Here is a 12,186-nt window from a genome sequence, read left to right on the forward strand (position 1 = left end):
GCATACCATGGTTATAGTCTTTGGATAGTCTCATACAGTGTATCAGTGAAAGCATATTGGAATTTTGAAGACATAGTGAGTCTCTTTCTTTAAAAGAAAAACCTGAAATGTATGAAGGCACAAAATAAGGACACATCAAAGTTATTAACTTACTTGTCATGATAAACACGTATGACTGGCATGCTATAAATTACATTTGGACAGATTGACGATTCCATGGAACATTCATTAAGCTAAGTAATCAAAACTTTTGAAACTCATATCCCTGGTAAGTTTGCTATACACGAATGGTATTTACATTATGGAGTTTGCTGTGTTCTAATCAGTTATCATTGCTCAAACCTTCCAACCACAGAGCAGAAAAGCTTTAACTTTCAAACTAAGATGGACACTATGATGACATAACGCCTCAGAATACTAAACAACCATTTATACTGGATGGATAGCTGCACAAAAAATAGCCATGTACCTTCATTTTCATCTGTCAAACATAGTTACATTATACACAGCACTATCTTTAATTATGTCAGTTCCCACAAACAGATAATTGCATTTATCTGTTTGCCCAGTTCTCTGTGCAAAATTGTGTTGCGTGAGTTGTTGACAATAATTGATTTTTCTTTTTTTTCTTCAGATACACACACCAGTCTTTGCCATCTCGGGGAACCAAAAGCCCCTACTAAAGATGGTTAGTCCCCTATACAACACACATGGTATGCTGTCAGGGGTCACATGGACAGTGTGTTCCAGGACATAGTTTCTTCCAGATTTTTATATTTGTGAGATCCAGGCACCAACCAAAGACCCTAATTGGCACCACTTGCTTGTCCTTGTCCGGGTCAGCATTACCTCTGTCCGATGCTTCCAGTTCTTCAGGCTACCGGTTTCCTGGTAATGGAGGAGCCCACTGATCCCACCTTCTGGACCAGTCCTCATATCCATCTCATTATTGCCCTGGAACCAGCTACATCAATGGTCCCGCCAGTATGCTATGGCAGCTGTGCTGTACTTTTCACAGATGTGCCAACATGTGGTGCAGAACAAGCATTCTAAATAACCAATGCACAAGGTAGAGGAACAAAAATGGTGGTCTGTTCCCTTTGATGGTCTTTGTTATAGATAACAACAAACTTTTACAGGCTTGCCTTGCAGGTGAATTTATTGGACATCAACAAAGGGATTCAACTGAAACGCCATTACGTGTCAGACAGGTGTTGCTGTGTCTGCAATATCAATCATAGTCTGTAGTGTGCCGCCGTGTTAAACATCACTAAAGGTTCTGTCTGGAGAACAAAGTTGTGCCTTGTAAGTCTTTCCTTGAAAAGTCTGTGCAGTCTGAATGGACTAGTAAATAATTGATTTGTAATCTTGTTCCAACCTGTCTATTCCATGTCAGCCTGTCTTAGGATTTTTCATAATGTAGTTGAATTTGGTTGGTTAGTATCAAATTCAGCCTTTTAAGTACAACTTGTCTGAGGTATTCTGAGAAATTGGACAACCTTTGACCTAGGTAATGTTTCATGGTATTTGATCCTTGTGTAATTTTGTAATCTCATTTAGTCTCTCTGAAACGTTGGATGCATTGAAATCATCTGCACAGCCATTGTATTATACCTTTCGAGATGCCAGTGGATTAATACAATGATATAAATGATGACACTTTTCCACACCTGATCTAAAGCTCATCACATTCACGCTTAATGTTACAGCTAGATCAAAGTTAACAGAGGCATTTTCTCTTGCTTCTGAATCCTTCACTTTCCTCTTGTTCTGAAAGCCCACTTGCAACTGCTGAATGTGTAACTTCTCTCTGGCCACAACTTTTTCGGCAGTCTCATATTGAAGGAAGAGCTATGTTGTTGACCGATTGCCATGGAGCCAGTGAGTCTTTACTTCGCTTGTACACTGCCTTCAATCACATACTGGACACTGGCTTATCAGTCCATGCTATGCTTATCTGTATTTCCTATAAAGAACAAGTCAAGTCATGGAATGGGTGTGGATATGAACTTTACTCACTTTTGTGGACAAACTTTGCTAGCATTTTTCTATAAGAAATTGGGGAAGATGGATGTCCAGGACTAAATTGATTCAGAGTAGAGAGGGCGGTATCTGCTGTTGCTATCCATACGACATGAAATAGATACGGTATAAAGTGCGTTATGGCTTTAACCTATACCCACAAGATAAATACATCCAGTCAACCATGCCAACGGTCACCCAAGCGGGGGAAGGAACTGTAATGAGATCTTTCAAATAAAATGTAAGGTAGAAAGATCTGGCACAAAGCACTGACCCTCCCACTCCTCCCAGTCTCAGAGATGTCTCCTCTCACCTATTGGCCTATATTTCCTAACCACTTTCCCATGTGGGCCAATCAGCCTCTTTCACTCCTGTGACCTAAAGAGTAAACATGAGCCAAAAAGCAAACAGTAGGATGTTAGTTCAACCAGAGGTTAGCGCCAATGGCTGTAAGGTCTATTTATGTTGTACCAAACATTAAATAACAGATCCTTCACCTTGCCCCTGCATTCAATATGAACCACTGCAGTTGTTTATGAATGCAGGCGTTGCCCTTACTGTTTCAGACTCGCTCCTCTTTCATGCTCAACTAACATTCAAATGTTTACCGTCTCACACTTTACAGTAGTGAATACTGTATTAGTGCTGGTTGGTTTGAACTGCCAACAGACTTTATGACAGGTGATCTGTCATTCTGAACGCAGTGCAGATGAAGCTTGGTCTAGATGTCTCAATTTGAACTTTAACACAATGGACTCTACAAATTGCTATTGCAAGGTGTGCAGTCGTGTTATCTTTATACATTGATTGTTGACATGTTTTATGATATTTATTTGAAACGGAATGTTTTTTATTGGAATGGCTTCACAAAAATATCTTCTCTCTCAAACAGGAATTGATGTGGCAGCCAGATGAACAGACCCCAAGGCAAAGTCAACCTTGAAGACAGATACCAAAGCACTTATCAGACTGTCGGCTCAAATGACAAAATACAGACAGAGAAAGGCAAATCACAAAGTTGCCACAACGTCTAGATCCCTGCACAAAAGATAAGGCTGTCACCATGGAGATCAGTGAGGTCAGTTTAATTTGTGAGCCCCTCTCAACCACCTACACACTCAATTCTAGGCTACAGTGATGGATAATTCACCTTTTCTGTGGGTATACAGTCTGACTCCGATGGAGGCGGCTGAGGGGAGGACAGCTCATAATAGTGGCTGGAATGGAGTATTATGGCTGAAATGGAGTGAAAGGAATGGTATCAAACACATGAAAACAAAAACAAAAAATGTGCTTGATACCATTCCATTGTCTCCATTCCGGCCATTCATTTGAGTCGTCCTCCACTGCTGCAAACATATCCACAAGTGTTTGATATTTTCCCAGACATTCATTTCCACCTTGGAGCATCACCATATCTGAAACACACACACACACACACACACACACACACACACACACACACACACACACACACACACACACACACACACACACACACACACACACACACACACACACACACACACACACACACACAGATTTGTACTCTCATAGTACCCATGTCAGATTCTCTTGGGGTATGTGTGCAATAGTGGCTTCTTTCTGGGCTTCTCCCCAGATCAGCAGGCCTCCCATTAGATTGAGACTGACTGAAGGAGACAAGGCGGTGAGTGTGCGCTGGTGCATCTAAGGCCCGTGAGGCAGCCCCTTCCGCACACAGTGTGACTCATGTGATCCAAGGCTTTGACTAAAAGAATAAGGAGGACTCCTTTAGGGGGCTTGCTGCCTTCACTAGTTGCTTCCTTGTTGTTGTTTTCCCCCCCGGGAGGCATTTGGTTTCATGTCGCTTTGTTTTTATGTAGGACAGGGAGCATTTGTTGATGTTGGAATTTGGGGAAAGAGTGCTAACTCACTCGCTAAGATGTTGTTCCATTTGGGGAAAAATGGTGGAGATTCGAGCCGTGACATTCTGAGAACTATTTCGGTGACAACAAGCGACTAAACAGATGATATTCCCATTTAATTTACTACACACCGGTGATCCTTACTGTATACATAAGTTGTATACATTAGTTGAAGGTGTTTATTTTTCTAGCTTAGATTTAATCTGTCATGGTCTTGTTTCTGTAGAGTTTATTCTGGATTTTACTTTTATTATAGTAAAATCATGTAGACATTTGGAAATTACATTCACTATAGCCCATGCTTCAACTAACTATCTCTCTCTCTTACAATAACTTGAATCCCCATTCTCCAACAGTATAGTACATCTGTGTGGAAAGTTATCCTCCGATTGTTGCAAAGTGATTAATATCAATGGCTTAAATGTGGAGAGCTCTTCTCATGATTACTAAGCACTTTCCTTCTCTGGATCACTGGACATGGTCAGTGAATAGATATTTAAACTACTTAGAGTATTAGCTACAGTTACAATTGTCAGGAAAGCGGATTAGAATTTACTGTGAAGATTAAAAGCTCGAGTAACCCTTGGTGCTGTTAGCCCCACAACAAAAGCTATCGCCACCTCATGCAAATTTAACGTGTCCCTGCAAGATACCTGGGGAGTCCAACAGCTTGAGTATACTGTGTTCTGGGTATGAAGATGATCCCTACATCAACCAGTCAGGGTTAACCAGATTTCAAATGGTCCAATAATTTTGAGTGACCTCTTTTATCGAAAACACATCTGTAAAAAGTCATTATCCTCTTAATTCATATAATCTAACGCACTGGCAATGAGGGTACAACTCTGTGTGCAGCTGAAGTATTGAAATCACAATTTTTCTGGTCTGCATAATGTTTCCATTAATCTTTCTGAGGACCTTTTTTATGTTATTATATGGCAGGATGCCAGTTCAACACTGCGGTTCCTCAGAGGTTGACTCACATTGCCAGGTGTCGTCTGGCAGAGATGGAAGTCAGATATACTGTGGATTATTTTCAAATAAATTGATGTGAAAATTGTTTATTAATCCTTAAGAGTATTTGTATTTGTATGTATTTGTATTTATTAGGGAACCCCATTAGCTGTTGCCAAGGCAGCAGCTATTCTTCCTGGGTTCCAAACACATTAAGGCACTTACATTGCATATAAAACAAAAGATAAAACAGTACACCATATAACATTATTTCACCCTTACATATCTACAATACAACATTTATAATACCACCATTCAAAAATATTACAATGTACGTGTGTGTAGAGTGAGTGTGCAAGCGCCTGTGTGCGTATGCGTGTGTCTGTACCTTTGTGTGTGTCTCCTTCACAGTCCCCACTGTTCCACAATGCATATTTTTACATGTTTTTTAATCTGATTATACTGTTTGCATCAGTTACCTGATGTGGAATAGAGCTCCATGTAGTCATGGCTCTGTGTAGTACTGTGCGCCTCCAATGGTCTGTTCTGGACTTGGGGTCTGTGAAAAAGACCCCTGTTGGCATGTCTTGTAGGGTATGCATGGGAACTGTGTGCTTGTAGTTTAAACAGACAGCTGGGTACACACAACCTGTCAACACTTCTTAGAAAAACAAGTGATGATGTCTGTATCTCTTCCACTTTGAGCCATGAGAAATTGACATGCATATCATTAATGTTAGCTCCCTGTGTACTTTTAAGGGCCAGCCGTGCTGCCCTTTTCTGAGCCAATTGTAATTTTCCTAAGTCCTTCTTTGTGGCATCTGACCACACGACTGAACAGTAGTCCAGGTGCGACAAAACTAGGGCCTGTAGGACCTGCCTTGTTGATAGTGTTTTGAAGAAGGCAGAGCAGTGCTTTATTATGGACGGACTTCTCCCCATATTAGCTACTATTGTATCAATATGTTTTAACAATGAAAGTTTACATTCTAGTTTTGCCTCAAGCAGTTTAGTCACCTCAACTTGCAAAATGTTCACATTATTCATTACAAGATTTAATGAAGATTTAGTGAATGATTTGTAAAAAAACAAATTCAATGCTTTTAGTTTTTGAAATATTTAGGACTAACTTATTCCTTGCCGCCTATTCTGAAACTAAATTAAATTCAAGATGTGGCACATAGGAGTGGCAATATAGTCCTCGTCAAAATCCGTCAGTTTAAGCAAGAGATATATTTTTTTAGCATGGGCTGCATCTCAATCCACCGCATCTGCCTATTTCGGCCTTCTGCATCTGCCTATGTAGGCCTTCTGCATCTGCCTATGTCGGCCTTCTGCATCTGCCTATGTAGGCCTTCTGCATCTGCCTATGTCGGCTTTCTGCATCTGCCTATGTCGGCCTTCTGCATCTGCCTATGTCGGCCTTCTGCATCTGCCTATGTCGGCCTTCTGCATCAGCCTATGTCGGCCTTCTGCATCTGCCTATGTCGGCCTTCTGCATCTGCCTATGTCGGCCTTCTGCATCAGCCTATGTCGGCCTTCTGCATCAGCCTATGTCGGCCTTCTGCATCTGCCTATGTCGGCCTTCTGCATCTGCCTATGTCGGCCTTCTGCATCTGCCTATGTCGGCCTTCTGCATCTGCCTATGTCGGCCTTCTGCATCAGCCTATGTCGGCCTTCTGCATCTGCCTATGTCGGCCTTCTGCATCTGCCTATGTCGGCCTTCTGCATCTGCCTATGTCGGCCTTCTGCATCTGCCTATGTCGGCCTTCTGCATCTGCCTATGTCGGCCTTCTGCATCTGCCTATGTCGGCCTTCTGCATCTGCCGTGGAAAGTGTAAAAGCTACAGCTGTGTTCGTCAGACCAGGAGACTTCCCGAAAATCGGTATTCTCATGAAAACATCTGTAGCGTCGGTTTGGTCCACAAACTAATATGATCACTTTAGGGAAAGATGAGATTTTCACGAACACAATGTGTCACAAGTGTCATGGGATTCGTCTGAAGGTGACCCGGTTAAAAAAAAAATGGAAGTATGGAGGTAGATTTGTGCCAATGAAAGAAATAGTTAAATATTTGTAAAAAATAAATAAAATAAAAAACGAAAGAAAGAAAGAAAGAAATTCCTGAGCTTTCTTATCTATTTCTTGACTGTCTGTTTGGTCATTCATGAATGTGCGATTCAATGTGTTTCTATGGGCTGTAGTAGTGAAGGCCAAATTCAATATTTTATCATCTTTTATTCATTTTTTTTGCTTCGTAGGATCCCCCCCCTCCATCAAAGGTTTAGGATCAACAGTCCTAGAATTAAACTAGTGGTTTAATTCCCCCATAGGGGTCTTTGTAGTTTGTGATAACTGTGGGCTTTCTTTTCATGTGGTGATTTCAATTGTTCAAGCTGTCTGATGTAGTGTTCTGTTAACATTTAGAGGCATTGTTCTGCTACCTAAGTGACCACATTGCATGCCTAAGTTGCACTCTAAATATTCGCTCCACATTGTTAAAAAGCAGATGAGCACATGTTTACTTTGACCATTTATTATGAAAGGGAGAGATAAGAGGAAATTATTTTAGTATTTCAAAAGGAAATGCACGACAAAGAGATAAGGAAGCTAGATAGAAACCGCTTAGAGGACCTTAAAACGTGGCTCAAATACACAACAATGAATAGTTCCAGCTCTTTGAGGAGGAATTGTAATGCAACGAATTGGCTGTAATTTATGCAGTGTCTCACATTTCATTATTGCCATGTTATACCTGTCGGCCTTAAAGGGGCATGGTGCAGTTGCTAAATACCTATTTTTTTTTACTTTTAAATCAATGATATATCCCTATTGATTCTTGAACTATATGACTTATAGAAGCCTCATAAGCTTGTAGTTCAACTGTCGTACCCCATCAGAACCCAAAATATAAGCTTGTGTTATGCCTTTGTTTGTAAACGCTGTATATGTAAACAAACACTGTATAGCCTCAACATGGTTAAAACTAGAATGGTTATATAATGAATGGTCAGTCCTTGTATCCATAGCTCTGTCCATGAGTTTGAGAGTGGTTATATTTTTTCCAGATCCGTCCCTCAGCTGTTTACCAAATCAGTGGCATGGTGCCTCTGTTATTGTTGGGACTGCAGATCGCCCCTTTAAGTAAAGTGTAAACTACCTGTAATTCTAAAACTGTCCAATTTAGGAAGCAAGCCTTTGTAACTATATTTCACTTGATCTACCCACACTATCCTTTGTCGTCTGGCACATTTGGATCCCCAGGACAAGGACAGTCTTTTCTTATGCATCATCTATGTTCATTAAGTCCACCATTAAGGGATATGTCAGTCTGTCCTTCTTGCCACAAGAGTGTAACTGTTTTCACAAAACCCTGGGCCTCTCTTCTATTCAAAGGGTCCTTTGTAAGGTTTATTTGACCAACCGGGTGTTCTTGCTGAAGTGACGAAGAGATTCTCTCAGCTATCCAAATGCAATTTTTCTAAATGTCACCTGTGCTCATAAGGAATCGATGGGCAAATTAATATGATAACGACACTGCAACCTAATGCGGTGGTCCATGATTAGATATCAACATTACTGCATGTTTCTGACACGGATTTAATTTGATATATGCTTTACCTAGAGGATTAGAACCCAAAAAGACATCTCTATATTTACGTGGCAATGTATTACACAACTTCCATTGCTAAGCACACTCAGGATTTAGTGTTTGTTTGAAATAATGTATTTCAAATTAACCAGACTTAGACTGTCAAATGTATTTACTATTTAATAGATGTGTCACCCCAGGCTAAAGGCGTGTCCCATCACGTTCGGGATAATACACTGTTTTGTTAAAACTGTTAAAACTGTTCCATTGTCATAATTTTGCAACCCGTGGTGAATAGTGGAATATATATGAAGAGAGCGCAGTATGTGCCTTTTTAGGATGAAAACAGACCAAAATAGAAATCCTCACACCACATCCTTTCTCAATACTCCACAAAAGGCCAAGGTATATCAATGATTCCACCAGAGATGAGTGAATGTGTAACCTTCACTACATGTTCAGAGGGACTGGTACAACTTTTTAGATCAATAGAAGAAGACGAAAAGTAAGATAATTGATGTAGATAATGCAGTGGTAGTCAGCAGCATCAGCAATAACTGTCTACACCCGAAGAGCCTCAGGCAGATTCTAAATACTCTCTTGTATTATCCTCTCTTGTCTTCCTGTGAGCGCACCAAAATAACCATGTAACCACATGCATATGCATACATGCCTATACATTTTCTCTGAGGAAACCATTCAGTACATGCCATGTGAATGGCATCAAATGACATGCAAATGATTGGTTGAGGATATGTTGTATTGCGACTTAATTATCTGTATTGTGAAGTAATTCATACCCTGGTAGAACACATTGGTACCACTGAGTCCAGTACCGCCGAGACAGGTTATTGGAATGATTGGTCAGGGTGATTGATCTCTGGCTGACTTGGTGTCACTCCGTAGGAACACTTAGCCGCTGCTGAAGTTTCAACCATTAGCTCCCTCCACATAGGAACTTGACTTGGGTTGCCATAGAAACTAGGATTTATTTAAAGCTTGGTAATAACACTGGGATGAGAGGAGTAAAGTTTTGGCCCTGTGGTGCGTAGAAGAGGTCAGCATCGAATTGCAACTTGGTGATAGATTGACAAATGGAAAGGTTCTGAGAAAAGAAATACAACGAATAATATAAGCATTTCCCGTGTGGCTCAGTTAGTAGAGCATGGAGCTGGCAATGCCAGAGTTGTGGGTTCGATTCCCATCGGGGGACCAGTACGAAGAAGTTTGAAAATGTATGCACTCACTACTGTAAGTCTCTCTGGAGATGAGGGTCTACTGAAATGTAAAAGCTTTTCAGAAAATGAAATGCTAAAATCATACCTTTGACATTTGCATATGGAAGAGTAGGATCCCCAAGTCAGCCTTTTTGTCCAGTATGCATTACATTGAAAATGAGTAATGTGGTGATTTTTGCATATTGACTATATTGGAGAGGCAATTTTATTCCATTTCATGAACTATCACATTGTATTCCATGTGCATGGGTGTATCGTGCCCCTCGGGAGGGTTCCTTGTCAATGCTTTGAGGCAACATCTTAAAAGTCAATGGAAAAATCAGTGAATCGGTGATAAGATGCAGCAGATATCAGAGAGCTAGGCTCTAATTTGTAATGGGAATTCTCAGAGCACAGTGTGAGACCAGGTAGGAGTTTGGGTGGTACATCTCCGACTGTGTGAACAATTACTAATTACAGTAGACTGATTAATTCTAGATTCCACTGATGTAGATGGATCTTACAGCCACGGGCCACAGAATAAGCCTGCTTGATGAGACAGAGTATGGTGAATTCATTATGAAAATGAACATTGAGTACCCAAATGTTCTTCTTGCCTGTGTTTGTATCTTTGACGCACTTCCCAAAACTTTGCAGGTTGATGATTTCATTACTGTCTTTTTGGATTTTGAGTACTCAGGTCAAACATACTTTGCCCAGGTAACAGTCAATTGTAAGAGCTTTTTCACTGACCGAAAATGGGACCCTTAATCGCTTATGAAAAAAACGTATCTTCACATCCCATCTTTCACCCCAAAGGAGTCTTAACATTATCCATTAAGATGTCATTTTTAGATGGAAATGAAGACATTTATTCTAATCATTTTCCTTGGAGTCCCATTGACCCATTTCTGAAGCCCCAAGAGATTCCTGTTGTCAGTGGCACACTGCAGAAGAGAGATCACTCTGAAACCGTGGCCTTCGTTCGCACAAAGGTAATAATACATAGGTATTATTTGATTTTCACGGGGAGAAATCGTCATACAATTAGCAATAGCACTCTCGAGGGGCTCAATTCAATCCCCAGCGGTGCCCAGCTCCATGGGATAAGACACACGTCTATAAATAAGTATTATGTCATCATAGAGTTTGTTTTTTCTTTAATGAGGTTTGTTATTTTTGCTCCAACACATTTTTAGTTCCCAGTGTTTCAACCCTAAAATAATTGTTGTAATATCAGGATTTTTCCAATAGCACTACAATTATCAAATTGCTGAGTATTTATGCAAATATATTTCATGCAGGACAAGACACAATTACATTATTTGTTTTACTTACTTGCTCAGATTACCAATGCCATATTCACAAACCGAGCCAGACACCACAACACACACCCACTCATGTACAGCTCAAACACAAATAGAATGCAAGTAGAGGTCCTACGACATATGTTGCTGTAAAAGTGAGGAGACAAACATAATCCCTTCAAATGCATCCTCATTTAAAAATGCTTATCTCTGGGGTCTGTTCCCTGAATACTGTAAACCAACAGTCAAAGTGTGTTGGAAGGGAGATAATTAATGCCACTGCATATAAATGCAGATTAACTGAGGGAATTTTTCAAAAGGATCAAAAATATCTTTAATGTAGCGATGGATGTTACTTATGCATGAGAACATTGTTCAGCGAGTATCTGAAATGTTCGATGGAGAAATTCCATTTCAGGGTTCACTGGCCTTTCTGGGGCCACTCATCCAGGCAGCTGTAATGTATGCCCTCGTAAAACTTGTCTATCGAATCAATTTCCCTATTTCAATTACCACCATTACGAAATGCGCCAGTATGTGTCAGTCTAGTTTCGCTTGTGCAAATAGATGAATTTAGTTTCACTCTGATCAAAGTCTACAGTATATAGAGTCAAATGGCATTTCATAAAAAGATAACTATATGTTTTATTTAAAAATAATGCCCCTGACCTCCACCCAGCCAGATATACACTCTACTTTCTATGACGCTACTGCAATGTATTGTTGTTTTATGAGGTAAGTCGGCCTGTTGATGGCGTGTTGATCAATACATCCATCCGAGTCTACAGATGTAGGATATTAATTTGATCACTCTTTTGTTGCTGAGAATTTTCCTGCACCACAGGATATGCAGATGAGCTTAATGATTTCCATAAATTCACTGAAACCCTACATTAACACACTGTCATATTAACGGTTTTGCACATTTCATGTAGCCTAATTTTGGCCAGCTAATAGCCTCACCACTGATTAAGCAACATTATCGACTAAACGGTCAAATCTGGTTGCTGCAGATTATTCTGCTGTGACAACACTGGTCGAATTAAGATCCAAAATCTGTACGGAAGTCTATACACTGACAAGTCCTTGAAAAGAAGCCCTCTGAGGAGCTATACATAAAAATAAAAACAAGACAATTCACAAAGACCTAAAGGCTGGACGATATGTACAGTAATCCATGTCTGCT

The sequence above is a fragment of the Oncorhynchus masou genome, chromosome 6, assembly GCF_036934945.1.
Source record: "Oncorhynchus masou masou isolate Uvic2021 chromosome 6, UVic_Omas_1.1, whole genome shotgun sequence".
NCBI lineage: Eukaryota > Metazoa > Chordata > Actinopteri > Salmoniformes > Salmonidae > Oncorhynchus > Oncorhynchus masou.